This window comes from Sus scrofa, chromosome Y, assembly GCF_054392235.1.
Source record: "Sus scrofa isolate SSC_HxYL_T2T_F1_AM1 chromosome Y, Sscrofa_HxYL_maternal_Yorkshire_Landrace_v2.0, whole genome shotgun sequence".
In the NCBI taxonomy this organism is placed as follows: domain Eukaryota; kingdom Metazoa; phylum Chordata; class Mammalia; order Artiodactyla; family Suidae; genus Sus; species Sus scrofa.
The window spans coordinates 556,643-584,607 of record NC_139402.1 but is presented as its reverse complement, the minus strand read 5'-3'; positions in this window follow the sequence as shown (position 1 = coordinate 584,607).

Genomic DNA, 27,965 nt, shown 5'->3' with positions numbered 1-27,965 from the left:
TTTGGGGCATGCCCTGGATCCTGTGGTCCATCGTGGTTGGACAAATGGACATACACGCCCACGCGGTGTGAAGGCACCTTCTTTTCTACAGCCTGCCCAGGGGTGGTCCTTGAGAGCCGTCCTCAGGGGACAGGCCTGAGTAGGAGCCTCGAGTTGGTTGTGGTATGGACTTCTCTAGGCATGCGTGATGGTGTTCCTTTGTCTGGTGCTGGACGGCAGCTGGCTATCTGGATTTGGCAGTGTTTCTTCAGGCCCCCTCCCCACGTGCCGGCTGGGTGGGTGGGGTTCTGTTCTCGTTCCTGGGTTCCGTGCTGGAGCTGATGAGTGTGGAATCCCAGCGTGGCCTGGGTTTTGGGATGCGCATCCAGGGGCTGTGAGGGGTGCCCGGGTGGTGCCCAAATGGAGAGCGAATTGGGAGAGCAGCAGTGCCCGGCGCTGGGCCTTGTCTCTCCAGAGGGCTCAGGAACCTCCGTTTGTCTGTCCGAGGGAGGCTCTCCTCTGCTTTCTCTGCACCTGCTGAGATGATGGGAGCTCGAGCCAGGCCGGGCATCTGCAGGCCGCTCTCTTGACGGATCCACAAGAGCTCTGGCCGAGCTTCCTTCTGGCCCCCTGGGGAGAAGGGCTGCTTGGGTTGGTTTTGTGTGCTTGGGAAACTCTGTGCCTTGGGAAGCACCAATGGGGCTCCAGATGAGGCACACTCCAGGTGGGGTCAAGAGAGTTTGAAAAGAAAGGGAGAAAGAGAGACCTGGCAAGATGAACCAAGCCAGAAGGAAAGAATCGAGGCAAGACTGAATGGCAAGGAGTATGGGATCGCAGGGGGATGAGGAAGGGGGAAAACGACTCGTTCCCTCCTTACACGCCTATCTTCCTCAGTCCATCTGGGCAAGGCTGCATCCACACGGGTGCAGGCTGCACACCCTGAGGGATTTGGAGCTAAGGATTTCCACGGCGAGGCATGGCCTAGGTTGGCATGGGCACGAAGAACGCCTTTGAGAGAGGGAGCTAGAGCCCAGGTGGAAGGGCCCTTCTTGGCGGGGGCTGGAGCCCCCAGCCTCCTCTGGGCCCCAGCCCAAGCAGCCCCCCGGGGCGTGCTGAGCCAGAGAGAGAAGGCAAGCCTGAGAGGGGCTGTTCGAGCCTCTGTCCACACGAGGGCGCCAGAGCCCCTTCCGGCCTCAGGTGCAGCTCCGAGGCTCTAAGAGGTGGGAGTGGCAAGGCTCCAAAGGCGCAGGCTCCACGTCGAGGGCGGATGGGGGCTTGAGCGGGACGCACTCACAGCAGGCCCCCAGAGGCTATGTGGGTGTTTCCTGGGCACCAGGGACTCTCTCCTCCGAGACACCTCCTGTCAGGCGGAGGGCGGAGGTGTGCCTTCCGGATTTGGAGGGGAGTTCGCCGCCTGGTTGGGTGGCAGTGGGTTTGGAAGGCTTGGAACAGGTCCTGGGCTTTGGCGTGCTTGGGGTCCCCTAGAGGCAGGCGCCCAGACACACACAGCCTCGGGATTGGACCGCCAGCTGGCCCTGGTCAAGCCGTCCCCATCACGGCTTCAGGTAGGTGAGAAGGAGTGTGGTGCCGAGGAATACATGGGGGGCTTCGGGGGCTAGAGTGTTGGCAGCTGGGCTCATCCGCCTGTTCTCTCTCTCTCCCTCTCTATCCCTCTCCCTCTCCCTCTCCCTCTCTCTCTCTCTCTCTCTCTCTCTCTCTCTCTCTCTCTCTCTCTCTCTCTCTCTCTCTCTCTCTCTCTCTCTCTCTCTCTCAAACACACACACACAGAGGAGGCTGAGGGAAATGTCCTTGTGTCCTTTGGAGAAGAGCCTCTCTTGGCAGCAGGGCGCCAGGCAATGGAGGCCTGATTGAAAGCAGGTGTGATGCATTCAGGACGCTTGATTGGTCTCCTCCAGCAAGCTCTCAGGGGAGTTCCCACGCGGCTGCCCAGCTTCAGAGGCTCTCCTGGTCCCGGCTGTGGCTGGGGCAAGAGCTGCACTGGGCGATCCCCCTCTGGCGAGACCACATCTCCGTGTGGCAGGGGGCCCCCAACTCCATGGACAAGGACTAAGAGGCATTGAACTGAATGAGCTGAATGGATCCAGAAAGGAGTGAAGGCCCTCCTCTCTCCTTCTCTCCCTCGTTCTCTCCCTCTTTCTCTCATTCTGCCTCCCTCCCTCCCTCTCTCCAAACACACCCACACGCATACGCATGCAGATAGAGTAGGAAACAATAGCTAGGACCTGGATAGACAAATGCATCCCAAGTCTCTCCTGAGCCCATATCTTGGGTGGGAGTGGGTTGGAAGCGCCCGCCTGGGGATGCCCAGCCTGGGAGTGGATGCTTTTGCCGAGCAGAGTGGATCTGCATACCACACACGGGTGCAGGAGAATACCTGGGGACGTCAATCCACTCCAAACGAAGCATGTCTTTGTCCTCATCACTTCGTCCTCACCAGGGAATTCGGTCGAGTCCGATGGGCTAGGCTAGGCCATCTGGACGGAATCCACGGAGTCCTTCGGCCCGTCTCTTTTCCCCAGGGGCAGCCCTCTCGAGCGTGACACCTTGTCTGGGGAGCGCTGAGACGCTCATGAGTTGGGGGTGAATGTTCAGGACTCCTTTTCGCGGGGCGCTGCTCGAAGTGGATCCATTGCACTTTCCCAACACAGGGATCCCATCGGCCATGTCTATCCATCCTGTTTGGCTCCCCTTCTCCTCCCTTGGGTTCCCAGAAGAGGGACTAGACATCGTAGCTTGCGCTCCATGGAACGAGGGCTCTGGCCACCCCCCCAGCCCCCGCAAGGGCAAGGGTTTGGATCTCGGACCTCCCCAATGCCAGGCATTCCCACAGCCTCGCCCTCCCATTTGGCAAGCAGCATCTGGATGGCAGTGCAGGGGTTTCTTTCCTGGAAGCCACTTCCTGGGTGTCCCTGGTGAGATGGGAGAGGGAAGGGGTTTCCCATGGGCTGTGTATCTCCCTCCCAGACCTCTTTCCTTTCGTGTGAGCGTTTCTTTTCGCAACACTGGGGCTGCCCATGGCACCCATTTCTGCGCCGCTGGATTGCTGAGTCCGCTTCTGTTGGGGAGAAGGACAGCTGCTTGCTCAGCCAAGCATCTGTCCATGGACCACGAATGTCTTTCCATGTGCTGCTCTTGGGAAGAGGGCTGCCTGAAGCGAGTGGGGCGTTTCACGCTGAGAAGAGACCCTTTGTCGGGGTCTATGGCCGTGAGGGGTAGTGCTGGGTCCGACGGTGGTTCCAGGGTTCTTTGGGGCATGCCCTGGATCCTGTGGTCCATCGTGGTTGGACAAATGGACATACACGCCCACGCGGTGTGAAGGCACCTTCTTTTCTACAGCCTGCCCAGGGGTGGTCCTTGAGAGGCGTCCTCAGGGGACAGGCCTGAGTAGGAGCCTCGAGCTGGTTGTGGTATGGACTTCTCTAGGCATGCGTGATGGTGTTCCTTTGTCTGGAGCTGGATGGCAGCTGGCTATCTGGATTTGGCAGTGTTTCTGCAGGCCCCCTCCCCACGTGCCGGCTGGGTGGGTGGGTTTCTGTTCTCGTTCCTGGGTTCCGTGCTGGAGCTGATGAGTGTGGAATCCCAGCGTGGCCTGGGTTTTGGGATGCGCATCCAGGGGCTGTGAGGGGTGCCCGGGTGGTGCCCAAAGGGAGAGCGAATTGGGAGAGCAGCAGTGCCCGGCGCTGGGCCTTGTCTCTCCAGAGGGCTCAGGGACCTCCCTTGGTCTGTCCGAGGGAGGCTCTCCTCTGCTTTCTCTGCACCTGCTGAGATGATGGGAGTTCGAGCCATGCCGGGCATCTGCAGGCCGCTCTTTGACGGATCCAAAACAGCTCTGGCCGAGCTTCCTTCTGGCCCCCTGGGGAGAAGGGCTGCATGGGTTGGTTTCGTGTGCTTGGGAAACTCTGTGCCTTGGGATGCACCAATGGGGCTCCAGATGAGGCACACTCCAGGTGGGGTCAAGAGAGTTTGAAAAGAAAGGGAGAAAGAGAGACCTGGCCAGATGAACCAAGCCAGAAGGAAAGAATCGAGGCAAGACTGAATGGCAAGGAGTATGGGATCGCAGGGGGATGAGGAAGGGGGAAAACGACTCGTTCCCTCCTTACACGCCTATCTTCCTCAGTCCATCTGGGCAAGGCTGCATCCACACGGGTGCAGGCTGCACACCCTGAGGGATTTGGAGCTAAGGATTTCCACGGCGAGGCATGGCCTAGGTTGGCATGGGCACGAAGAACGCCTTTGAGAGAGGGAGCTAGAGCCCAGGTGGAAGGGTCCTTCTTGGCGGGGGCTGGAGCCCCCAGCCTCCTCTGGGCCCCAGCCCAAGCAGTCCCCCGGGGCGTGCTGAGCCAGAGAGAGAAGGCAAGCCTGAGAGGGGCTGTTCGAGCCTCTGTCCACACGAGGGCGCCAGAGCCCCTTCCGGCCTCAGGTGCAGTTCCCAGGCTCTAAGAGGTGGGAGTGGCAAGGCTCCAAAGGCGCAGGCTCCACGTCGAGGGCGGATGGAGGCTTGAGCGGGACGCACTCACAGCAGGCCCCCAGAGGCTATGTGGGTGTTTCCTGGGCACCAGGGACTCTCTCCTCCGAGACACCTCCTGTCAGGCGGAGGGCGGAGGTGTGCCTTCCGGATTTGGAGGGGAGTTCGCCGCCTGGTTGGGTGGCAGTGGGTTTGGAAGGCTTGGAACAGGTCCTGGGCTTTGGCGTGCTTGGGGTCCCCTAGAGGCAGGCGCCCAGACACACACAGCCTCGGGATTGGACCACCAGCTGGCCCTGGTCAAGCCGTCCCCATCACGGCTTCAGGTAAGTGAGAAGGAGTGTGGTGCCGAGGAATACATGGGGGGCTTCGGGGGCTAGAGTGTTGGCACCTGGGCTCATCCGCCTGTTCTCTCTCTCTCTCTCTCTCTCTCTCTCTCTCTCTCTCTCTCTCTCAAACACACACACACAGAGGAGGCTGAGGGAAATGTCCTTGTGTCCTTTGGAGAAGAGCCTCTCTTGGCAGCAGGGCGCCAGGCAATGGAGGCCTGATTGAAAGCAGGTGTGATGCATTCAGGACGCTTGATTGGTCTCCTCCAGCAAGCTCTCAGGGGAGTTCCCACGCGGCTGCCCAGCTTCAGAGGCTCTCCTGGTCCCGGCTGTGGCTGGGGCAAGAGCTGCACTGGGCGATCCCCCTCTGGCGAGACCACATCTCCGTGTGGCAGGGGGCCCCCAACTCCATGGACAAGGACTAAGAGGCATTGAACTGAATGAGCTGAATGGATCCAGAAAGGAGTGAAGGCCCTCCTCTCTCCTTCTCTCCCTCGTTCTCTCCCTCTTTCTCTCATTCTGCCTCCCTCCCTCCCTCTCTCCAAACACACCCACACGCATACGCATGCAGATAGAGTAGGAAACAATAGCTAGGACCTGGATAGACAAATGCATCCCAAGTCTCTCCTGAGCCCATATCTTGGGTGGGAGTGGGTTGGAAGCGCCCGCCTGGGGATGCCCAGCCTGGGAGTGGATGCTTTTGCCGAGCAGAGTGGATCTGCATACCACACACGGGTGCAGGAGAATACCTGGGGACGTCAATCCACTCCAAACGAAGCATGTCTTTGTCCTCATCACTTCGTCCTCACCAGGGAATTCGGTCGAGTCCGATGGGCTAGGCTAGGCCATCTGGACGGAATCCACGGAGTCCTTCGGCCCGTCTCTTTTCCCCAGGGGCAGCCCTCTCGAGCGTGACACCTTGTCTGGGGAGCGCTGAGACGCTCATGTGTTGGGGGTGAATGTTCAGGACTCCTTTTCGCGGGGCGCTGCTCGAAGTGGATCCATTGCACTTTCCCAACACAGGGATCCCATCGGCCATGTCTATCCATCCTGTTTGGCTCCCCTTCTCCTCCCTTGGGTTCCCAGAAGAGGGACTAGACATCGTAGCTTGCGCTCCATGGAACGAGGGCTCTGGCCACCCCCCCAGCCCCCGCAAGGGCAAGGGTTTGGATCTCGGACCTCCCCAATGCCAGGCATTCCCACAGCCTCGCCCTCCCATTTGGCAAGCAGCATCTGGATGGCAGTGCAGGGGTTTCTTTCCTGGAAGCCAGTTCCTGGGTGTCCCTGGTGAGATGGGAGAGGGAAGGGGTTTCCCATGGGCTGTGTGTCTCCCTCCCAGACCTCTTTCCTTTCGTGTGAGCGTTTCTCTTCGCAACACTGGGGCTGCCCATGGCACCCATTTCTGCGCCGCTGGATTGCTGAGTCCGCTTCTGTTGGGGAGAAGGACAGCTGCTTGCTCAGCCAAGCATCTGTCCATGGACCACGAATGTCTTTCCATGTGCTGCTCTTGGGAAGAGGGCTGCCTGAAGCGAGTGGGGCGTTTCACGCTGAGAAGAGACCCTTTGTCGGGGTCTATGGCCGTGAGGGGTAGTGCTGGGTCCGACGGTGGTTCCAGGGTTCTTTGGGGCATGCCCTGGATCCTGTGGTCCATCGTGGTTGGACAAATGGACATACATGTCCACCCGGTGTGAAGGCACCTTCTTTTCTACAGCCTGCCCAGGGGTGGTCCTTGAGAGGCGTCCTCAGGGGACAGGCCTGAGTAGGAGCCTCGAGCTGGTTGTGGAATGAACTTCTCTAGGCATGCGTGATGGTGTTCCTTTGTCTGGAGCTGGACCGCAGCTGGCTATCTGGATTTGGCAGTGTTTCTGCAGGCCCCCTCCCCATGTGCCGGCTGGGTGGGTGGGTTTCTGTTCTCGTTCCTGGGTTCCGTGCTGGAGCTGATGAGTGTGGAATCCCAGCGTGGCCTGGGTTTTGGGATGCGCATGCAGGGGCTGTGAGGGGTGCCCGGGTGGTGCCCAAAGGGAGAGCGAATTGGGAGAGCAGCAGTGCCCGGCGCTGGGCCTTGTCTCTCCAGAGGGCTCAGGGACCTCCCTTGGTCTGTCCGAGGGAGGCTCTCCTCTGCTTTCTCTGCACCTGCTGAGATGATGGGAGCTCGAGCCAGGCCGGGCATCTGCAGGCCGCTCTCTTGACGGATCCACAAGAGCTCTGGCCGAGCTTCCTTCTGGCCCCCTGGGGAGAAGGGCTGCTTGGGTTGGTTTTGTGTGCTTGGGAAACTCTGTGCCTTGGGAAGCACCAATGGGGCTCCAGATGAGGCACACTCCAGGTGGGGTCAAGAGAGTTTGAAAAGAAAGGGAGAAAGAGAGACCTGGCAAGATGAACCAAGCCAGAAGGAAAGAATCGAGGCAAGACTGAATGGCAAGGAGTATGGGATCGCAGGGGGATGAGGAAGGGGGAAAACGACTCGTTCCCTCCTTACACGCCTATCTTCCTCAGTCCATCTGGGCAAGGCTGCATCCACACGGGTGCAGGCTGCACACCCTGAGGGATTTGGAGCTAAGGATTTCCACGGCGAGGCATGGCCTAGGTTGGCATGGGCACGAAGAACGCCTTTGAGAGAAGGAGATAGAGCCCAGGTGGAAGGGCCCTTCTTGGCGGGGGCTGGAGCCCCCAGCCTCCTCTGGGCCCCAGCCCAAGCAGCCCCCCCGGGGCGTGCTGAGCCAGAGAGAGAAGGCAAGCCTGAGAGGGGCTGTTCGAGCCTCTGTCCACACGAGGGCGCCAGAGCCCCTTCCGGCCTCAGGTGCAGCTCCGAGGCTCTAAGAGGTGGGAGTGGCAAGGCTCCAAAGGCGCAGGCTCCACGTCGAGGGCGGATGGAGGCTTGAGCGGGACGCACTCACAGCAGGCCCCCAGAGGCTATGTGGGTGTTTCCTGGGCACCAGGGACTCTCTCCTCCGAGACACCTCCTGTCAGGCGGAGGGCGGATGTGTGCCTTCCGGATTTGGAGGTGAGTTCGCCGCCTGGTTGGGTGGCAGTGAGTTTGGAAGGCTTGGAACAGGTCCTGGGCTTTGGCGTGCTTGGGGTCCCCTAGAGGCAGGCGCCCAGACACACACAGCCTCGGGATTGGACCGCCAGCTGGCCCTGGTCAAGCCGTCCCCATCACGGCTTCAGGTAGGTGAGAAGGAGTGTGGTGCCGAGGAATACATGGGGGGCTTCGGGGGCTAGAGTGTTGGCAGCTGGGCTCATCCGCCTGTTCTCTCTCTCTCTCTCTCTCTCTCTCTCTCTCTCTCTCTCTCTCTCTCTCTCTCAAACACACACAGACACAGGAGGCTGAGGGAAATGTCCTTGTGTCCTTTGGAGAAGAGCCTCTCTTGGCAGCAGGGCGCCAGGCAATGGAGGCCTGATTGAAAGCAGGTGTGATGCATTCAGGACGCTTGATTGGTCTCCTCCAGCAAGCTCTCAGGGGAGTTCCCACGCGGCTGCCCAGCTTCAGAGGCTCTCCTGGTCCCGGCTGTGGCTGGGGCAAGAGCTGCACTGGGCGATCCCCCTCTGGCGAGACCACATCTCCGTGTGGCAGGGGGCCCCCAACTCCATGGACAAGGACTAAGAGGCATTGAACTGAATGAGCTGAATGGATCCAGAAAGGAGTGAAGGCCCTCCTCTCTCCTTCTCTCCCTCGTTCTCTCCCTCTTTCTCTCATTCTGCCTCCCTCCCTCCCTCTCTCCAAACACACCCACACGCATACGCATGCAGATAGAGTAGGAAACAATAGCTAGGACCTGGATAGACAAATGCATCCCAAGTCTCTCCTGAGCCCATATCTTGGGTGGGAGTGGGTTGGAAGCGCCCGCCTGGGGATGCCCAGCCTGGGAGTGGATGCTTTTGCCGAGCAGAGTGGATCTGCATACCACACACGGGTGCAGGAGAATACCTGGGGACGTCAATCCACTCCAAACGAAGCATGTCTTTGTCCTCATCACTTCGTCCTCACCAGGGAATTCGGTCGAGTCCGATGGGCTAGGCTAGGCCATCTGGACGGAATCCACGGAGTCCTTCGGCCCGTCTCTTTTCCCCAGGGGCAGCCCTCTCGAGCGTGACACCTTGTCTGGGGAGCGCTGAGACGCTCATGTGTTGGGGGTGAATGTTCAGGACTCCTTTTCGCGGGGCGCTGCTCGAAGTGGATCCATTGCACTTTCCCAACACAGGGATCCCCTCGGCCATGTCTGTCCATCCTGTTTGGCTCCCCTTCTCCTCCCTTGGGTTCCCAGAAGAGGGACTAGACATCGTAGCTTGCGCTCCATGGAACGAGGGCTCTGGCCACCCCCCCAGCCCCCGCAAGGGCAAGGGTTTGGATCTCGGACCTCCCCAATGCCAGGCATTCCCACAGCCTCGCCCTCCCATTTGGCAAGCAGCATCTGGATGGCAGTGCAGGGGTTTCTTTCCTGGAAGCCAGTTCCTGGGTGTCCCTGGTGAGATGGGAGAGGGAAGGGGTTTCCCATGGGCTGTGTGTCTCCCTCCAAGACCTCTTTCCTTTCGTGTGAGCGTTTCTCTTCGCAACACTGGGGCTGCCCATGGCACCCATTTCTGCGCCGCTGGATTGCTGAGTCCGCTTCTGTTGGGGAGAAGGACAGCTGCTTGCTCAGCCAAGCATCTGTCCATGGACCACGAATGTCTTTCCATGTGCTGCTCTTGGGAAGAGGGCTGCCTGAAGCGAGTGGGGCGTTTCACGCTGAGAAGAGACCCTTTGTCGGGGTCTATGGCCGTGAGGGGTAGTGCTGGGTCCGACGGTGGTTCCAGGGTTCTTTGGGGCATGCCCTGGATCCTGTGGTCCATCGTGGTTGGACAAATGGACATACATGTCCACCCGGTGTGAAGGCACCTTCTTTTCTACAGCCTGCCCAGGGGTGGTCCTTGAGAGGCGTCCTCAGGGGACAGGCCTGAGTAGGAGCCTCGAGCTGGTTGTGGAATGAACTTCTCTAGGCATGCGTGATGGTGTTCCTTTGTCTGGAGCTGGACCGCAGCTGGCTATCTGGATTTGGCAGTGTTTCTGCAGGCCCCCTCCCCATGTGCCGGCTGGGTGGGTGGGTTTCTGTTCTCGTTCCTGGGTTCCGTGCTGGAGCTGATGAGTGTGGAATCCCAGCGTGGCCTGGGTTTTGGGATGCGCATGCAGGGGCTGTGAGGGGTGCCCGGGTGGTGCCCAAAGGGAGAGCGAATTGGGAGAGCAGCAGTGCCCGGCGCTGGGCCTTGTCTCTCCAGAGGGCTCAGGGACCTCCCTTGGTCTGTCCGAGGGAGGCTCTCCTCTGCTTTCTCTGCACCTGCTGAGATGATGGGAGCTCGAGCCAGGCCGGGCATCTGCAGGCCGCTCTCTTGACGGATCCACAAGAGCTCTGGCCGAGCTTCCTTCTGGCCCCCTGGGGAGAAGGGCTGCTTGGGTTGGTTTTGTGTGCTTGGGAAACTCTGTGCCTTGGGAAGCACCAATGGGGCTCCAGATGAGGCACACTCCAGGTGGGGTCAAGAGAGTTTGAAAAGAAAGGGAGAAAGAGAGACCTGGCAAGATGAACCAAGCCAGAAGGAAAGAATCGAGGCAAGACTGAATGGCAAGGAGTATGGGATCGCAGGGGGATGAGGAAGGGGGAAAACGACTCGTTCCCTCCTTACACGCCTATCTTCCTCAGTCCATCTGGGCAAGGCTGCATCCACACGGGTGCAGGCTGCACACCCTGAGGGATTTGGAGCTAAGGATTTCCACGGCGAGGCATGGCCTAGGTTGGCATGGGCACGAAGAACGCCTTTGAGAGAAGGAGATAGAGCCCAGGTGGAAGGGCCCTTCTTGGCGGGGGCTGGAGCCCCCAGCCTCCTCTGGGCCCCAGCCCAAGCAGCCCCCCCGGGGCGTGCTGAGCCAGAGAGAGAAGGCAAGCCTGAGAGGGGCTGTTCGAGCCTCTGTCCACACGAGGGCGCCAGAGCCCCTTCCGGCCTCAGGTGCAGCTCCGAGGCTCTAAGAGGTGGGAGTGGCAAGGCTCCAAAGGCGCAGGCTCCACGTCGAGGGCGGATGGAGGCTTGAGCGGGACGCACTCACAGCAGGCCCCCAGAGGCTATGTGGGTGTTTCCTGGGCACCAGGGACTCTCTCCTCCGAGACACCTCCTGTCAGGCGGAGGGCGGATGTGTGCCTTCCGGATTTGGAGGTGAGTTCGCCGCCTGGTTGGGTGGCAGTGGGTTTGGAAGGCTTGGAACAGGTCCTGGGCTTTGGCGTGCTTGGGGTCCCCTAGAGGCAGGCGCCCAGACACACACAGCCTCGGGATTGGACCGCCAGCTGGCCCTGGTCAAGCCGTCCCCATCACGGCTTCAGGTAGGTGAGAAGGAGTGTGGTGCCGAGGAATACATGGGGGGCTTCGGGGGCTAGAGTGTTGGCAGCTGGGCTCATCCGCCTGTTCTCTCTCTCTCTCTCTCTCTCTCTCTCTCTCTCCCTCCCTCTCTCTCTCTCTCTCTCTCTCTCTCTCTCTCTCTCTCTCTCTCAAACACACACAGACACAGGAGGCTGAGGGAAATGTCCTTGTGTCCTTTGGAGAAGAGCCTCTCTTGGCAGCAGGGCGCCAGGCAATGGAGGCCTGATTGAAAGCAGGTGTGATGCATTCAGGACGCTTGATTGGTCTCCTCCAGCAAGCTCTCAGGGGAGTTCCCACGCGGCTGCCCAGCTTCAGAGGCTCTCCTGGTCCCGGCTGTGGCTGGGGCAAGAGCTGCACTGGGCGATCCCCCTCTGGCGAGACCACATCTCCGTGTGGCAGGGGGCCCCCAACTCCATGGACAAGGACTAAGAGGCATTGAACTGAATGAGCTGAATGGATCCAGAAAGGAGTGAAGGCCCTCCTCTCTCCTTCTCTCCCTCGTTCTCTCCCTCTTTCTCTCATTCTGCCTCCCTCCCTCCCTCTCTCCAAACACACCCACACGCATACGCATGCAGATAGAGTAGGAAACAATAGCTAGGACCTGGATAGACAAATGCATCCCAAGTCTCTCCTGAGCCCATATCTTGGGTGGGAGTGGGTTGGAAGCGCCCGCCTGGGGATGCCCAGCCTGGGAGTGGATGCTTTTGCCGAGCAGAGTGGATCTGCATACCACACACGGGTGCAGGAGAATACCTGGGGACGTCAATCCACTCCAAACGAAGCATGTCTTTGTCCTCATCACTTCGTCCTCACCAGGGAATTCGGTCGAGTCCGATGGGCTAGGCTAGGCCATCTGGACGGAATCCACGGAGTCCTTCGGCCCGTCTCTTTTCCCCAGGGGCAGCCCTCTCGAGCGTGACACCTTGTCTGGGGAGCGCTGAGACGCTCATGTGTTGGGGGTGAATGTTCAGGACTCCTTTTCGCGGGGCGCTGCTCGAAGTGGATCCATTGCACTTTCCCAACACAGGGATCCCATCGGCCATGTCTGTCCATCCTGTTTGGCTCCCCTTCTCCTCCCTTGGGTTCCCAGAAGAGGGACTAGACATCGTAGCTTGCGCTCCATGGAACGAGGGCTCTGGCCACCCCCCCCAGCCCCCGCAAGGGCAAGGGTTTGGATCTCGGACCTCCCCAATGCCAGGCATTCCCACAGCCTCGCCCTCCCATTTGGCAAGCAGCATCTGGATGGCAGTGCAGGGGTTTCTTTCCTGGAAGCCAGTTCCTGGGTGTCCCTGGTGAGATGGGAGAGGGAAGGGGTTTCCCATGGGCTGTGTGTCTCCCTCCCAGACCTCTTTCCTTTCGTGTGAGCGTTTCTCTTCGCAACACTGGGGCTGCCCATGGCACCCATTTCTGCGCCGCTGGATTGCTGAGTCCGCTTCTGTTGGGGAGAAGGACAGCTGCTTGCTCAGCCAAGCATCTGTCCATGGACCACGAATGTCTTTCCATGTGCTGCTCTTGGGAAGAGGGCTGCCTGAAGCGAGTGGGGCGTTTCACGCTGAGAAGAGACCCTTTGTCGGGGTCTATGGCCGTGAGGGGTAGTGCTGGGTCCGACGGTGGTTCCAGGGTTCTTTGGGGCATGCCCTGGATCCTGTGGTCCATCGTGGTTGGACAAATGGACATACACGCCCACGCGGTGTGAAGGCACCTTCTTTTCTACAGCCTGCCCAGGGGTGGTCCTTGAGAGGCGTCCTCAGGGGACAGGCCTGAGTAGGAGCCTCGAGCTGGTTGTGGAATGAACTTCTCTAGGCATGCGTGATGGTGTTCCTTTGTCTGGAGCTGGACCGCAGCTGGCTATCTGGATTTGGCAGTGTTTCTTCAGGCCCCCTCCCCATGTGCCGGCTGGGTGGGTGGGTTTCTGTTCTCGTTCCTGGGTTCCGTGCTGGAGCTGATGAGTGTGGAATCCCAGCGTGGCCTGGGTTTTGGGATGCGCATCCAGGGGCTGTGAGGGGTGCCCGGGTGGTGCCCAAAGGGAGAGCGAATTGGGAGAGCAGCAGTGCCCGGCGCTGGGCCTTGTCTCTCCAGAGGGCTCAGGAACCTCCGTTTGTCTGTCCGAGGGAGGCTCTCCTCTGCTTTCTCTGCACCTGCTGAGATGATGGGAGCTCGAGCCAGGCCGGGCATCTGCAGGCCGCTCTCTTGACGGATCCACAACAGCTCTGGCCGAGCTTCCTTCTGGCCCCCTGGGGAGAAGGGCTGCTTGGGTTGGTTTTGTGTGCTTGGGAAACTCTGTGCCTTGGGAAGCACCAATGGGGCTCCAGATGAGGCACACTCCAGGTGGGGTCAAGAGAGTTTGAAAACCAAGGGAGAAAGAGAGACCTGGCAAGATGAACCAAGCCAGAAGGAAAGAATCGAGGCAAGACTGAATGGCAAGGAGTATGGGATCGCAGGGGGATGAGGAAGGGGGAAAACGACTCGTTCCCTCCTTACACGCCTATCTTCCTCAGTCCATCTGGGCAAGGCTGCATCCACACGGGTGCAGGCTGCACACCCTGATGGATTTGGAGCTAAGGATTTCCACGGCGAGGCATGGCCTAGGTTGGCATGGGCACGAAGAACGCCTTTGAGAGAGGGAGATAGAGCCCAGGTGGAAGGGCCATTCTTGGCGGGGGCTGGAGCCCCCAGCCTCCTCTGGGCCCCAGCCCAAGCAGCCCCCCGGGGCGTGCTGAGCCAGAGAGAGAAGGCAAGCCTGAGAGGGGCTGTTCGAGCCTCTGTCCACACGAGGGCGCAGAGCCCCTTCCGGCCTGAGGTGCAGCTCCGAGGCTCTAAGAGGTGGGAGTGGCAAGGCTCCAAAGGCGCAGGCTCCACGTCGAGGGCGGATGGAGGCTTGAGCGGGACGCACTCACAGCAGGCCCCCAGAGGCTATGTGGGTGTTTCCTGGGCACCAGGGACTCTCTCCTCCGAGACACCTCCTGTCAGGCGGAGGGCGGAGGTGTGCCTTCCGGATTTGGAGGTGAGTTGGCCGCCTGGTTGGGTGGCAGTGGGTTTGGAAGGCTTGGAACAGGTCCTGGGCTTTGGCGTGCTTGGGGTCCCCTAGAGGCAGGCGCCCAGACACACACAGCCTCGGGATTGGACCGCCAGCTGGCCCTGGTCAAGCCGTCCCCATCACGGCTTCAGGTAGGTGAGAAGGAGTGTGGTGCCGAGGAATACATGGGGGGCTTCGGGGGCTAGAGTGTTGGCAGCTGGGCTCATCCGCCTGTTCTCTCTCTCTCTCTCTCTCTCTCTCTCTCTCTCTCTCTCTCTCTCTCTCTCAAACACACACACACACAGGAGGCTGAGGGAAATGTCCTTGTGTCCTTTGGAGAAGAGCCTCTCTTGGCAGCAGGGCGCCAGGCAATGGAGGCCTGATTGAAAGCAGGTGTGATGCATTCAGGACGCTTGATTGGTCTCCTCCAGCAAGCTCTCAGGGGAGTTCCCACGCGGCTGCCCAGCTTCAGAGGCTCTCCTGGTCCCGGCTGTGGCTGGGGCAAGAGCTGCACTGGGCGATCCCCCTCTGGCGAGACCACATCTCCGTGTGGCAGGGGGCCCCCAACTCCATGGACAAGGACTAAGAGGCATTGAACTGAATGAGCTGAATGGATCCAGAAAGGAGTGAAGGCCCTCCTCTCTCCTTCTCTCCCTCGTTCTCTCCCTCTTTCTCTCATTCTGCCTCCCTCCCTCCCTCTCTCCAAACACACCCACACGCATACGCATGCAGATAGAGTAGGAAACAATAGCTAGGACCTGGATAGACAAATGCATCCCAAGTCTCTCCTGAGCCCATATCTTGGGTGGGAGTGGGTTGGAAGCGCCCGCCTGGGGATGCCCAGCCTGGGAGTGGATGCTTTTGCCGAGCAGAGTGGATCTGCATACCACACACGGGTGCAGGAGAATACCTGGGGACGTCAATCCACTCCAAACGAAGCATGTCTTTGTCCTCATCACTTCGTCCTCACCAGGGAATTCGGTCGAGTCCGATGGGCTAGGCTAGGCCATCTGGACGGAATCCACGGAGTCCTTCGGCCCGTCTCTTTTCCCCAGGGGCAGCCCTCTCGAGCGTGACACCTTGTCTGGGGAGCGCTGAGACGCTCATGTGTTGGGGGTGAATGTTCAGGACTCCTTTTCGCGGGGCGCTGCTCGAAGTGGATCCATTGCACTTTCCCAACACAGGGATCCCATCGGCCATGTCTGTCCATCCTGTTTGGCTCCCCTTCTCCTCCCTTGGGTTCCCAGAAGAGGGACTAGACATCGTAGCTTGCGCTCCATGGAACGAGGGCTCTTGCCACCCCCCCCAGCCCCCGCAAGGGCAAGGGTTTGGATCTCGGACCTCCCCAATGCCAGGCATTCCCACAGCCTCGCCCTCCCATTTGGCAAGCAGCATCTGGATGGCAGTGCAGGGGTTTCTTTCCTGGAAGCCAGTTCCTGGGTGTCCCTGGTGAGATGGGAGAGGGAAGGGGTTTCCCATGGGCTGTGTGTCTCCCTCCCAGACCTCTTTCCTTTCGTGTGAGCGTTTCTCTTCGCAACACTGGGGCTGCCCATGGCACCCATTTCTGCGCCGCTGGATTGCTGAGTCCGCTTCTGTTGGGGAGAAGGACAGCTGCTTGCTCAGCCAAGCATCTGTCCATGGACCACGAATGTCTTTCCATGTGCTGCTCTTGGGAAGAGGGCTGCCTGAAGCGAGTGGGGCGTTTCACGCTGAGAAGAGACCCTTTGTCGGGGTCTATGGCCGTGAGGGGTAGTGCTGGGTCCGACGGTGGTTCCAGGGTTCTTTGGGGCATGCCCTGGATCCTGTGGTCCATCGTGGTTGGACAAATGGACATACACGCACACGCGGTGTGAAGGCACCTTCTTTTCTACAGCCTGCCCAGGGGTGGTCCTTGAGAGGCGTCCTCAGGGGACAGGCCTGAGTAGGAGCCTCGAGCTGGTTGTGGAATGAACTTCTCTAGGCATGCGTGATGGTGTTCCTTTGTCTGGAGCTGGATGGCAGCTGGCTATCTGGATTTGGCAGTGTTTCTTCAGGCCCCCTCCCCATGTGCCGGCTGGGTGGGTGGGTTTCTGTTCTCGTTCCTGGGTTCCGTGCTGGAGCTGATGAGTGTGGAATCCCAGCGTGGCCTGGGTTTTGGGATGCGCATCCAGGGGCTGTGAGGGGTGCCCGGGTGGTGCCCAAAGGGAGAGCGAATTGGGAGAGCAGCAGTGCCCGGCGCTGGGCCTTGTCTCTCCAGAGGGCTCAGGAACCTCCGTTTGTCTGTCCGAGGGAGGCTCTCCTCTGCTTTCTCTGCACCTGCTGAGATGATGGGAGCTCGAGCCAGGCCGGGCATCTGCAGGCCGCTCTCTTGACGGATCCACAAGAGCTCTGGCCGAGCTTCCTTCTGGCCCCCTGGGGAGAAGGGCTGCTTGGGTTGGTTTTGTGTGCTTGGGAAACTCTGTGCCTTGGGAAGCACCAATGGGGCTCCAGATGAGGCACACTCCAGGTGGGGTCAAGAGAGTTTGAAAACCAAGGGAGAAAGAGAGACCTGGCAAGATGAACCAAGCCAGAAGGAAAGAATCGAGGCAAGACTGAATGGCAAGGAGTATGGGATCGCAGGGGGATGAGGAAGGGGGAAAACGACTCGTTCCCTCCTTACACGCCTATCTTCCTCAGTCCATCTGGGCAAGGCTGCATCCACACGGGTGCAGGCTGCACACCCTGATGGATTTGGAGCTAAGGATTTCCACGGCGAGGCATGGCCTAGGTTGGCATGGGCACGAAGAACGCCTTTGAGAGAGGGAGATAGAGCCCAGGTGGAAGGGCCATTCTTGGCGGGGGCTGGAGCCCCCAGCCTCCTCTGGGCCCCAGCCCAAGCAGCCCCCCGGGGCGTGCTGAGCCAGAGAGAGAAGGCAAGCCTGAGAGGGGCTGTTCGAGCCTCTGTCCACACGAGGGCGCAGAGCCCCTTCCGGCCTGAGGTGCAGCTCCGAGGCTCTAAGAGGTGGGAGTGGCAAGGCTCCAAAGGCGCAGGCTCCACGTCGAGGGCGGATGGAGGCTTGAGCGGGACGCACTCACAGCAGGCCCCCAGAGGCTATGTGGGTGTTTCCTGGGCACCAGGGACTCTCTCCTCCGAGACACCTCCTGTCAGGCGGAGGGCGGAGGTGTGCCTTCCGGATTTGGAGGGGAGTTCGCCGCCTGGTTGGGTGGCAGTGGGTTTGGAAGGCTTGGAACAGGTCCTGGGCTTTGGCGTGCTTGGGGTCCCCTAGAGGCAGGCGCCCAGACACACACAGCCTCGGGATTGGACCGCCAGCTGGCCCTGGTCAAGCCGTCCCCATCACGGCTTCAGGTAAGTGAGAAGGAGTGTGGTGCCGAGGAATACATGGGGGGCTTCGGGGGCTAGAGTGTTGGCACCTGGGCTCATCCGCCTGTTCTCTCTCTCTCTCTCTCTCTCTCTCTCTCTCTCTCTCTCTCTCTCTCTCTCTCTCTCTCTCTCTCTCAAACACACACACACACAGGAGGCTGAGGGAAATGTCCTTGTGTCCTTTGGAGAAGAGCCTCTCTTGGCAGCAGGGCGCCAGGCAATGGAGGCCTGATTGAAAGCAGGTGTGATGCATTCAGGACGCTTGATTGGTCTCCTCCAGCAAGCTCTCAGGGGAGTTCCCACGCGGCTGCCCAGCTTCAGAGGCTCTCCTGGTCCCGGCTGTGGCTGGGGCAAGAGCTGCACTGGGCGATCCCCCTCTGGCGAGACCACATCTCCGTGTGGCAGGGGGTCCCCAACTCCATGGACAAGGACTAAGAGGCATTGAACTGAATGAGCTGAATGGATCCAGAAAGGAGTGAAGGCCCTCCTCTCTCCTTCTCTCCCTCGTTCTCTCCCTCTTTCTCTCATTCTGCCTCCCTCCCTCCCTCTCTCCAAACACACCCACACGCATACGCATGCAGATAGAGTAGGAAACAATAGCTAGGACCTGGATAGACAAATGCATCCCAAGTCTCTCCTGAGCCCATATCTTGGGTGGGAGTGGGTTGGAAGCGCCCGCCTGGGGATGCCCAGCCTGGGAGTGGATGCTTTTGCCGAGCAGAGTGGATCTGCATAGCACACACGGGTGCAGGAGAATACCTGGGGACGTCAATCCACTCCAAACGAAGCATGTCTTTGTCCTCATCACTTCGTCCTCACCAGGGAATTCGGTCGAGTCCGATGGGCTAGGCTAGGCCATCTGGACGGAATCCACGGAGTCCTTCGGCCCGTCTCTTTTCCCCAGGGGCAGCCCTCTCGAGCGTGACACCTTGTCTGGGGAGCGCTGAGACGCTCATGTGTTGGGGGTGAATGTTCAGGACTCCTTTTCGCGGGGCGCTGCTCGAAGTGGATCCATTGCACTTTCCCAACACAGGGATCCCATCGGCCATGTCTGTCCATCCTGTTTGGCTCCCCTTCTCCTCCCTTGGGTTCCCAGAAGAGGGACTAGACATCGTAGCTTGCGCTCCATGGAACGAGGGCTCTGGCCACCCCCCCCAGCCCCCGCAAGGGCAAGGGTTTGGATCTCGGACCTCCCCAATGCCAGGCATTCCCACAGCCTCGCCCTCCCATTTGGCAAGCAGCATCTGGATGGCAGTGCAGGGGTTTCTTTCCTGGAAGCCAGTTCCTGGGTGTCCCTGGTGAGATGGGAGAGGGAAGGGGTTTCCCATGGGCTGTGTGTCTCCCTCCCAGACCTCTTTCCTTTCGTGTGAGCGTTTCTCTTCGCAACACTGGGGCTGCCCATGGCACCCATTTCTGCGCCGCTGGATTGCTGAGTCCGCTTCTGTTGGGGAGAAGGACAGCTGCTTGCTCAGCCAAGCATCTGTCCATGGACCACGAATGTCTTTCCATGTGCTGCTCTTGGGAAGAGGGCTGCCTGAAGCGAGTGGGGCGTTTCACGCTGAGAAGAGACCCTTTGTCGGGGTCTATGGCCGTGAGGGGTAGTGCTGGGTCCGACGGTGGTTCCAGGGGTCTTTGGGGCATGCCCTGGATCCTGTGGTCCATCGTGGTTGGACAAATGGACATACACGCCCACGCGGTGTGAAGGCACCTTCTTTTCTACAGCCTGCCCAGGGGTGGTCCTTGAGAGGCGTCCTCAGGGGACAGGCCTGAGTAGGAGCCTCGAGCTGGTTGTGGAATGAACTTCTCTAGGCATGCGTGATGGTGTTCCTTTGTCTGGAGCTGGATGGCAGCTGGCTATCTGGATTTGGCAGTGTTTCTTCAGGCCCCCTCCCCATGTGCCGGCTGGGTGGGTGGGTTTCTGTTCTCGTTCCTGGGTTCCGTGCTGGAGCTGATGAGTGTGGAATCCCAGCGTGGCCTGGGTTTTGGGATGCGCATCCAGGGGCTGTGAGGGGTGCCCGGGTGGTGCCCAAAGGGAGAGCGAATTGGGAGAGCAGCAGTGCCCGGCGCTGGGCCTTGTCTCTCCAGAGGGCTCAGGAACCTCCGTTTGTCTGTCCGAGGGAGGCTCTCCTCTGCTTTCTCTGCACCTGCTGAGATGATGGGAGCTCGAGCCAGGCCGGGCATCTGCAGGCCGCTCTCTTGACGGATCCACAACAGCTCTGGCCGAGCTTCCTTCTGGCCCCCTGGGGAGAAGGGCTGCTTGGGTTGGTTTTGTGTGGTTGGGAAACTCTGTGCCTTGGGAAGCACCAATGGGGCTCCAGATGAGGCACACTCCAGGTGGGGTCAAGAGAGTTTGAAAACCAAGGGAGAAAGAGAGACCTGGCAAGATGAACCAAGCCAGAAGGAAAGAATCGAGGCAAGACTGAATGGCAAGGAGTATGGGATCGCAGGGGGATGAGGAAGGGGGAAAACGACTCGTTCCCTCCTTACACGCCTATCTTCCTCAGTCCATCTGGGCAAGGCTGCATCCACACGGGTGCAGGCTGCACACCCTGATGGATTTGGAGCTAAGGATTTCCACGGCGAGGCATGGCCTAGGTTGGCATGGGCACGAAGAACGCCTTTGAGAGAGGGAGATAGAGCCCAGGTGGAAGGGCCCTTCTTGGCGGGGGCTGGAGCCCCCAGCCTCCTCTGGGCCCCAGCCCAAGCAGCCCCCCGGGGCGTGCTGAGCCAGAGAGAGAAGGCAAGCCTGAGAGGGGCTGTTCGAGCCTCTGTCCACACGAGGGCGCAGAGCCCCTTCCGGCCTGAGGTGCAGCTCCGAGGCTCTAAGAGGTGGGAGTGGCAAGGCTCCAAAGGCGCAGGCTCCACGTCGAGGGCGGATGGAGGCTTGAGCGGGACGCACTCACAGCAGGCCCCCAGAGGCTATGTGGGTGTTTCCTGGGCACCAGGGACTCTCTCCTCCGAGACACCTCCTGTCAGGCGGAGGGCGGAGGTGTGCCTTCCGGATTTGGAGGGGAGTTCGCCGCCTGGTTGGGTGGCAGTGGGTTTGGAAGGCTTGGAACAGGTCCTGGGCTTTGGCGTGCTTGGGGTCCCCTAGAGGCAGGCGCCCAGACACACACAGCCTCGGGATTGGACCGCCAGCTGGCCCTGGTCAAGCCGTCCCCATCACGGCTTCAGGTAGGTGAGAAGGAGTGTGGTGCCGAGGAATACATGGGGGGCTTCGGGGGCTAGAGTGTTGGCAGCTGGGCTCATCCGCCTGTTCTCTCTCTCTCTCTCTCTCTCTCTCTCTCTCTCTCTCTCTCTCTCTCTCTCTCTCTCTCTCTCTCTCTCAAACACACACACACACAGGAGGCTGAGGGAAATGTCCTTGTGTCCTTTGGAGAAGAGCCTCTCTTGGCAGCAGGGCGCCAGGCAATGGAGGCCTGATTGAAAGCAGGTGTGATGCATTCAGGACGCTTGATTGGTCTCCTCCAGCAAGCTCTCAGGGGAGTTCCCACGCGGCTGCCCAGCTTCAGAGGCTCTCCTGGTCCCGGCTGTGGCTGGGGCAAGAGCTGCACTGGGCGATCCCCCTCTGGCGAGACCACATCTCCGTGTGGCAGGGGGCCCCCAACTCCATGGACAAGGACTAAGAGGCATTGAACTGAATGAGCTGAATGGATCCAGAAAGGAGTGAAGGCCCTCCTCTCTCCTTCTCTCCCTCGTTCTCTCCCTCTTTCTCTCATTCTGCCTCCCTCCCTCCCTCTCTCCAAACACACCCACACGCATACGCATGCAGATAGAGTAGGAAACAATAGCTAGGACCTGGATAGACAAATGCATCCCAAGTCTCTCCTGAGCCCATATCTTGGGTGGGAGTGGGTTGGAAGCGCCCGCCTGGGGATGCCCAGCCTGGGAGTGGATGCTTTTGCCGAGCAGAGTGGATCTGCATACCACACACGGGTGCAGGAGAATACCTGGGGACGTCAATCCACTCCAAACGAAGCATGTCTTTGTCCTCATCACTTCGTCCTCACCAGGGAATTCGGTCGAGTCCGATGGGCTAGGCTAGGCCATCTGGACGGAATCCACGGAGTCCTTCGGCCCGTCTCTTTTCCCCAGGGGCAGCCCTCTCGAGCGTGACACCTTGTCTGGGGAGCGCTGAGACGCTCATGTGTTGGGGGTGAATGTTCAGGACTCCTTTTCGCGGGGCGCTGCTCGAAGTGGATCCATTGCACTTTCCCAACACAGGGATCCCATCGGCCATGTCTGTCCATCCTGTTTGGCTCCCCTTCTCCTCCCTTGGGTTCCCAGAAGAGGGACTAGACATCGTAGCTTGCGCTCCATGGAACGAGGGCTCTGGCCACCCCCCCAGCCCCCGCAAGGGCAAGGGTTTGGATCTCGGACCTCCCCAATGCCAGGCATTCCCACAGCCTCGCCCTCCCATTTGGCAAGCAGCATCTGGATGGCAGTGCAGGGGTTTCTTTCCTGGAAGCCAGTTCCTGGGTGTCCCTGGTGAGATGGGAGAGGGAAGGGGTTTCCCATGGGCTGTGTGTCTCCCTCCCAGACCTCTTTCCTTTCGTGTGAGCGTTTCTCTTCGCAACACTGGGGCTGCCCATGGCACCCATTTCTGCGCCGCTGGATTGCTGAGTCCGCTTCTGTTGGGGAGAAGGACAGCTGCTTGCTCAGCCAAGCATCTGTCCATGGACCACGAATGTCTTTCCATGTGCTGCTCTTGGGAAGAGGGCTGCCTGAAGCGAGTGGGGCGTTTCACGCTGAGAAGAGACCCTTTGTCGGGGTCTATGGCCGTGAGGGGTAGTGCTGGGTCCGACGGTGGTTCCAGGGTTCTTTGGGGCATGCCCTGGATCCTGTGGTCCATCGTGGTTGGACAAATGGACATACACGCCCACCCGGTGTGAAGGCACCTTCTTTTCTACAGCCTGCCCAGGGGTGGTCCTTGAGAGGCGTCCTCAGGGGACAGGCCTGAGTAGGAGCCTCGAGCTGGTTGTGGAATGAACTTCTCTAGGCATGCGTGATGGTGTTCCTTTGTCTGGAGCTGGATGGCAGCTGGCTATCTGGATTTGGCAGTGTTTCTTCAGGCCCCCTCCCCATGTGCCGGCTGGGTGGGTGGGTTTCTGTTCTCGTTCCTGGGTTCCGTGCTGGAGCTGATGAGTGTGGAATCCCAGCGTGGCCTGGGTTTTGGGATGCGCATCCAGGGGCTGTGAGGGGTGCCCGGGTGGTGCCCAAAGGGAGAGCGAATTGGGAGAGCAGCAGTGCCCGGCGCTGGGCCTTGTCTCTCCAGAGGGCTCAGGAACCTCCGTTTGTCTGTCCGAGGGAGGCTCTCCTCTGCTTTCTCTGCACCTGCTGAGATGATGGGAGCTCGAGCCAGGCCGGGCATCTGCAGGCCGCTCTCTTGACGGATCCACAACAGCTCTGGCCGAGCTTCCTTCTGGCCCCCTGGGGAGAAGGGCTGCTTGGGTTGGTTTTGTGTGGTTGGGAAACTCTGTGCCTTGGGAAGCACCAATGGGGCTCCAGATGAGGCACACTCCAGGTGGGGTCAAGAGAGTTTGAAAAGAAAGGGAGAAAGAGAGACCTGGCAAGATGAACCAAGCCAGAAGGAAAGAATCGAGGCAAGACTGAATGGCAAGGAGTATGGGATCGCAGGGGGATGAGGAAGGGGGAAAACGACTCGTTCCCTCCTTACACGCCTATCTTCCTCAGTCCATCTGGGCAAGGCTGCATCCACACGGGTGCAGGCTGCACACCCTGATGGATTTGGAGCTAAGGATTTCCACGGCGAGGCATGGCCTAGGTTGGCATGGGCACGAAGAACGCCTTTGAGAGAGGGAGATAGAGCCCAGGTGGAAGGGCCATTCTTGGCGGGGGCTGGAGCCCCCAGCCTCCTCTGGGCCCCAGCCCAAGCAGCCCCCCGGGGCGTGCTGAGCCAGAGAGAGAAGGCAAGCCTGAGAGGGGCTGTTCGAGCCTCTGTCCACACGAGGGCGCAGAGCCCCTTCCGGCCTGAGGTGCAGCTCCGAGGCTCTAAGAGGTGGGAGTGGCAAGGCTCCAAAGGCGCAGGCTCCACGTCGAGGGCGGATGGAGGCTTGAGCGGGACGCACTCACAGCAGGCCCCCAGAGGCTATGTGGGTGTTTCCTGGGCACCAGGGACTCTCTCCTCCGAGACACCTCCTGTCAGGCGGAGGGCGGAGGTGTGCCTTCCGGATTTGGAGGGGAGTTCGCCGCCTGGTTGGGTGGCAGTGGGTTTGGAAGGCTTGGAACAGGTCCTGGGCTTTGGCGTGCTTGGGGTCCCCTAGAGGCAGGCGCCCAGACACACACAGCCTCGGGATTGGACCGCCAGCTGGCCCTGGTCAAGCCGTCCCCATCACGGCTTCAGGTAGGTGAGAAGGAGTGTGGTGCCGAGGAATACATGGGGGGCTTCGGGGGCTAGAGTGTTGGCAGCTGGGCTCATCCGCCTGTTCTCTCTCTCTCTCTCTCTCTCTCTCTCTCTCTCTCTCTCTCTCTCTCAAACACACACAGACACAGGAGGCTGAGGGAAATGTCCTTGTGTCCTTTGGAGAAGAGCCTCTCTTGGCAGCAGGGCGCCAGGCAATGGAGGCCTGATTGAAAGCAGGTGTGATGCATTCAGGACGCTTGATTGGTCTCCTCCAGCAAGCTCTCAGGGGAGTTCCCACGCGGCTGCCCAGCTTCAGAGGCTCTCCTGGTCCCGGCTGTGGCTGGGGCAAGAGCTGCACTGGGCGATCCCCCTCTGGCGAGACCACATCTCCGTGTGGCAGGGGGCCCCCAACTCCATGGACAAGGACTAAGAGGCATTGAACTGAATGAGCTGAATGGATCCAGAAAGGAGTGAAGGCCCTCCTCTCTCCTTCTCTCCCTCGTTCTCTCCCTCTTTCTCTCATTCTGCCTCCCTCCCTCCCTCTCTCCAAACACACCCACACGCATACGCATGCAGATAGAGTAGGAAACAATAGCTAGGACCTGGATAGACAAATGCATCCCAAGTCTCTCCTGAGCCCATATCTTGGGTGGGAGTGGGTTGGAAGCGCCCGCCTGGGGATGCCCAGCCTGGGAGTGGATGCTTTTGCCGAGCAGAGTGGATCTGCATACCACACACGGGTGCAGGAGAATACCTGGGGACGTCAATCCACTCCAAACGAAGCATGTCTTTGTCCTCATCACTTCGTCCTCACCAGGGAATTCGGTCGAGTCCGATGGGCTAGGCTAGGCCATCTGGACGGAATCCACGGAGTCCTTCGGCCCGTCTCTTTTCCCCAGGGGCAGCCCTCTCGAGCGTGACACCTTGTCTGGGGAGCGCTGAGACGCTCATGTGTTGGGGGTGAATGTTCAGGACTCCTTTTCGCGGGGCGCTGCTCGAAGTGGATCCATTGCACTTTCCCAACACAGGGATCCCATCGGCCATGTCTATCCATCCTGTTTGGCTCCCCTTCTCCTCCCTTGGGTTCCCAGAAGAGGGACTAGACATCGTAGCTTGCGCTCCATGGAACGAGGGCTCTGGCCACCCCCCCCCCAGCCCCCGCAAGGGCAAGGGTTTGGATCTCGGACCTCCCCAATGCCAGGCATTCCCACAGCCTCGCCCTCCCATTTGGCAAGCAGCATCTGGATGGCAGTGCAGGGGTTTCTTTCCTGGAAGCCAGTTCCTGGGTGTCCCTGGTGAGATGGGAGAGGGAAGGGGTTTCCCATGGGCTGTGTATCTCCCTCCCAGACCTCTTTCCTTTCGTGTGAGCGTTTCTCTTCGCAACACTGGGGCTGCCCATGGCACCCATTTCTGCGCCGCTGGATTGCTGAGTCCGCTTCTGTTGGGGAGAAGGACAGCTGCTTGCTCAGCCAAGCATCTGTCCATGGACCACGAATGTCTTTCCATGTGCTGCTCTTGGGAAGAGGGCTGCCTGAAGCGAGTGGGGCGTTTCACGCTGAGAAGAGACCCTTTGTCGGGGTCTATGGCCGTGAGGGGTAGTGCTGGGTCCGACGGTGGTTCCAGGGTTCTTTGGGGCATGCCCTGGATCCTGTGGTCCATTGTGGTTGGACAAATGGACATACATGCCCACCCGGTGTGAAGGCACCTTCTTTTCTACAGCCTGCCCAGGGGTGGTCCTTGAGAGGCGTCCTCAGGGGACAGGCCTGAGTAGGAGCCTCGAGCTGGTTGTGGAATGAACTTCTCTAGGCATGCGTGATGGTGTTCCTTTGTCTGGAGCTGGATGGCAGCTGGCTATCTGGATTTGGCAGTGTTTCTTCAGGCCCCCTCCCCATGTGCCGGCTGGGTGGGTGGGTTTCTGTTCTCGTTCCTGGGTTCCGTGCTGGAGCTGATGAGTGTGGAATCCCAGCGTGGCCTGGGTTTTGGGATGCGCATGCAGGGGCTGTGAGGGGTGCCCGGGTGGTGCCCAAAGGGAGAGCGAATTGGGAGAGCAGCAGTGCCCGGCGCTGGGCCTTGTCTCTCCAGAGGGCTCAGGAACCTCCGTTTGTCTGTCCGAGGGAGGCTCTCCTCTGCTTTCTCTGCACCTGCTGAGATGATGGGAGCTCGAGCCAGGCCGGGCATCTGCAGGCCGCTCTCTTGACGGATCCACAACAGCTCTGGCCGAGCTTCCTTCTGGCCCCCTGGGGAGAAGGGCTGCTTGGGTTGGTTTTGTGTGGTTGGGAAACTCTGTGCCTTGGGAAGCACCAATGGGGCTCCAGATGAGGCACACTCCAGGTGGGGTCAAGAGAGTTTGAAAACCAAGGGAGAAAGAGAGACCTGGCAAGATGAACCAAGCCAGAAGGAAAGAATCGAGGCAAGACTGAATGGCAAGGAGTATGGGATCGCAGGGGGATGAGGAAGGGGGAAAACGACTCGTTCCCTCCTTACACGCCTATCTTCCTCAGTCCATCTGGGCAAGGCTGCATCCACACGGGTGCAGGCTGCACACCCTGAGGGATTTGGAGCTAAGGATTTCCACGGCGAGGCATGGCCTAGGTTGGCATGGGCACGAAGAACGCCTTTGAGAGAGGGAGATAGAGCCCAGGTGGAAGGGCCCTTCTTGGCGGGGGCTGGAGTCCCCACCCTCCTCTGGGCCCCAGCCCAAGCAGCCCCCCGGGGCGTGCTGAGCCAGAGAGAGAAGGCAAGCCTGAGAGGGGCTGTTCGAGCCTCTGTCCACACGAGGGCGCAGAGCCCCTTCCGGCCTCAGGTGCAGCTCCGAGGCTCTAAGAGGTGGGAGTGGCAAGGCTCCAAAGGCGCAGGCTCCACGTCGAGGGCGGATGGAGGCTTGAGCGGGACGCACTCACAGCAGGCCCCCAGAGGCTATGTGGGTGTTTCCTGGGCACCAGGGACTCTCTCCTCCGAGACACCTCCTGTCAGGCGGAGGGCGGAGGTGTGCCTTCCGGATTTGGAGGGGAGTTCGCCGCCTGGTTGGGTGGCAGTGGGTTTGGAAGGCTTGGAACAGGTCCTGGGCTTTGGCGTGCTTGGGGTCCCCTAGAGGCAGGCGCCCAGACACACACAGCCTCGGGATTGGACCGCCAGCTGGCCCTGGTCAAGCCGTCCCCATCACGGCTTCAGGTAGGTGAGAAGGAGTGTGGTGCCGAGGAATACATGGGGGGCTTCGGGGGCTAGAGTGTTGGCAGCTGGGCTCATCCGCCTGTTCTCTCTCTCTCTCTCTCTCTCTCTCTCTCTCTCTCTCAAACACACACAGACACAGGAGGCTGAGGGAAATGTCCTTGTGTCCTTTGGAGAAGAGCCTCTCTTGGCAGCAGGGCGCCAGGCAATGGAGGCCTGATTGAAAGCAGGTGTGATGCATTCAGGACGCTTGATTGGTCTCCTCCAGCAAGCTCTCAGGGGAGTTCCCACGCGGCTGCCCAGCTTCAGAGGCTCTCCTGGTCCCGGCTGTGGCTGGGGCAAGAGCTGCACTGGGCGATCCCCCTCTGGCGAGACCACATCTCCGTGTGGCAGGGGGCCCCCAACTCCATGGACAAGGACTAAGAGGCATTGAACTGAATGAGCTGAATGGATCCAGAAAGGAGTGAAGGCCCTCCTCTCTCCTTCTCTCCCTCGTTCTCTCCCTCTTTCTCTCATTCTGCCTCCCTCCCTCCCTCTCTCCAAACACACCCACACGCATACGCATGCAGATAGAGTAGGAAACAATAGCTAGGACCTGGATAGACAAATGCATCCCAAGTCTCTCCTGAGCCCATATCTTGGGTGGGAGTGGGTTGGAAGCGCCCGCCTGGGGATGCCCAGCCTGGGAGTGGATGCTTTTGCCGAGCAGAGTGGATCTGCATACCACACACGGGTGCAGGAGAATACCTGGGGACGTCAATCCACTCCAAACGAAGCATGTCTTTGTCCTCATCACTTCGTCCTCACCAGGGAATTCGGTCGAGTCCGATGGGCTAGGCTAGGCCATCTGGACGGAATCCACGGAGTCCTTCGGCCCGTCTCTTTTCCCCAGGGGCAGCCCTCTCGAG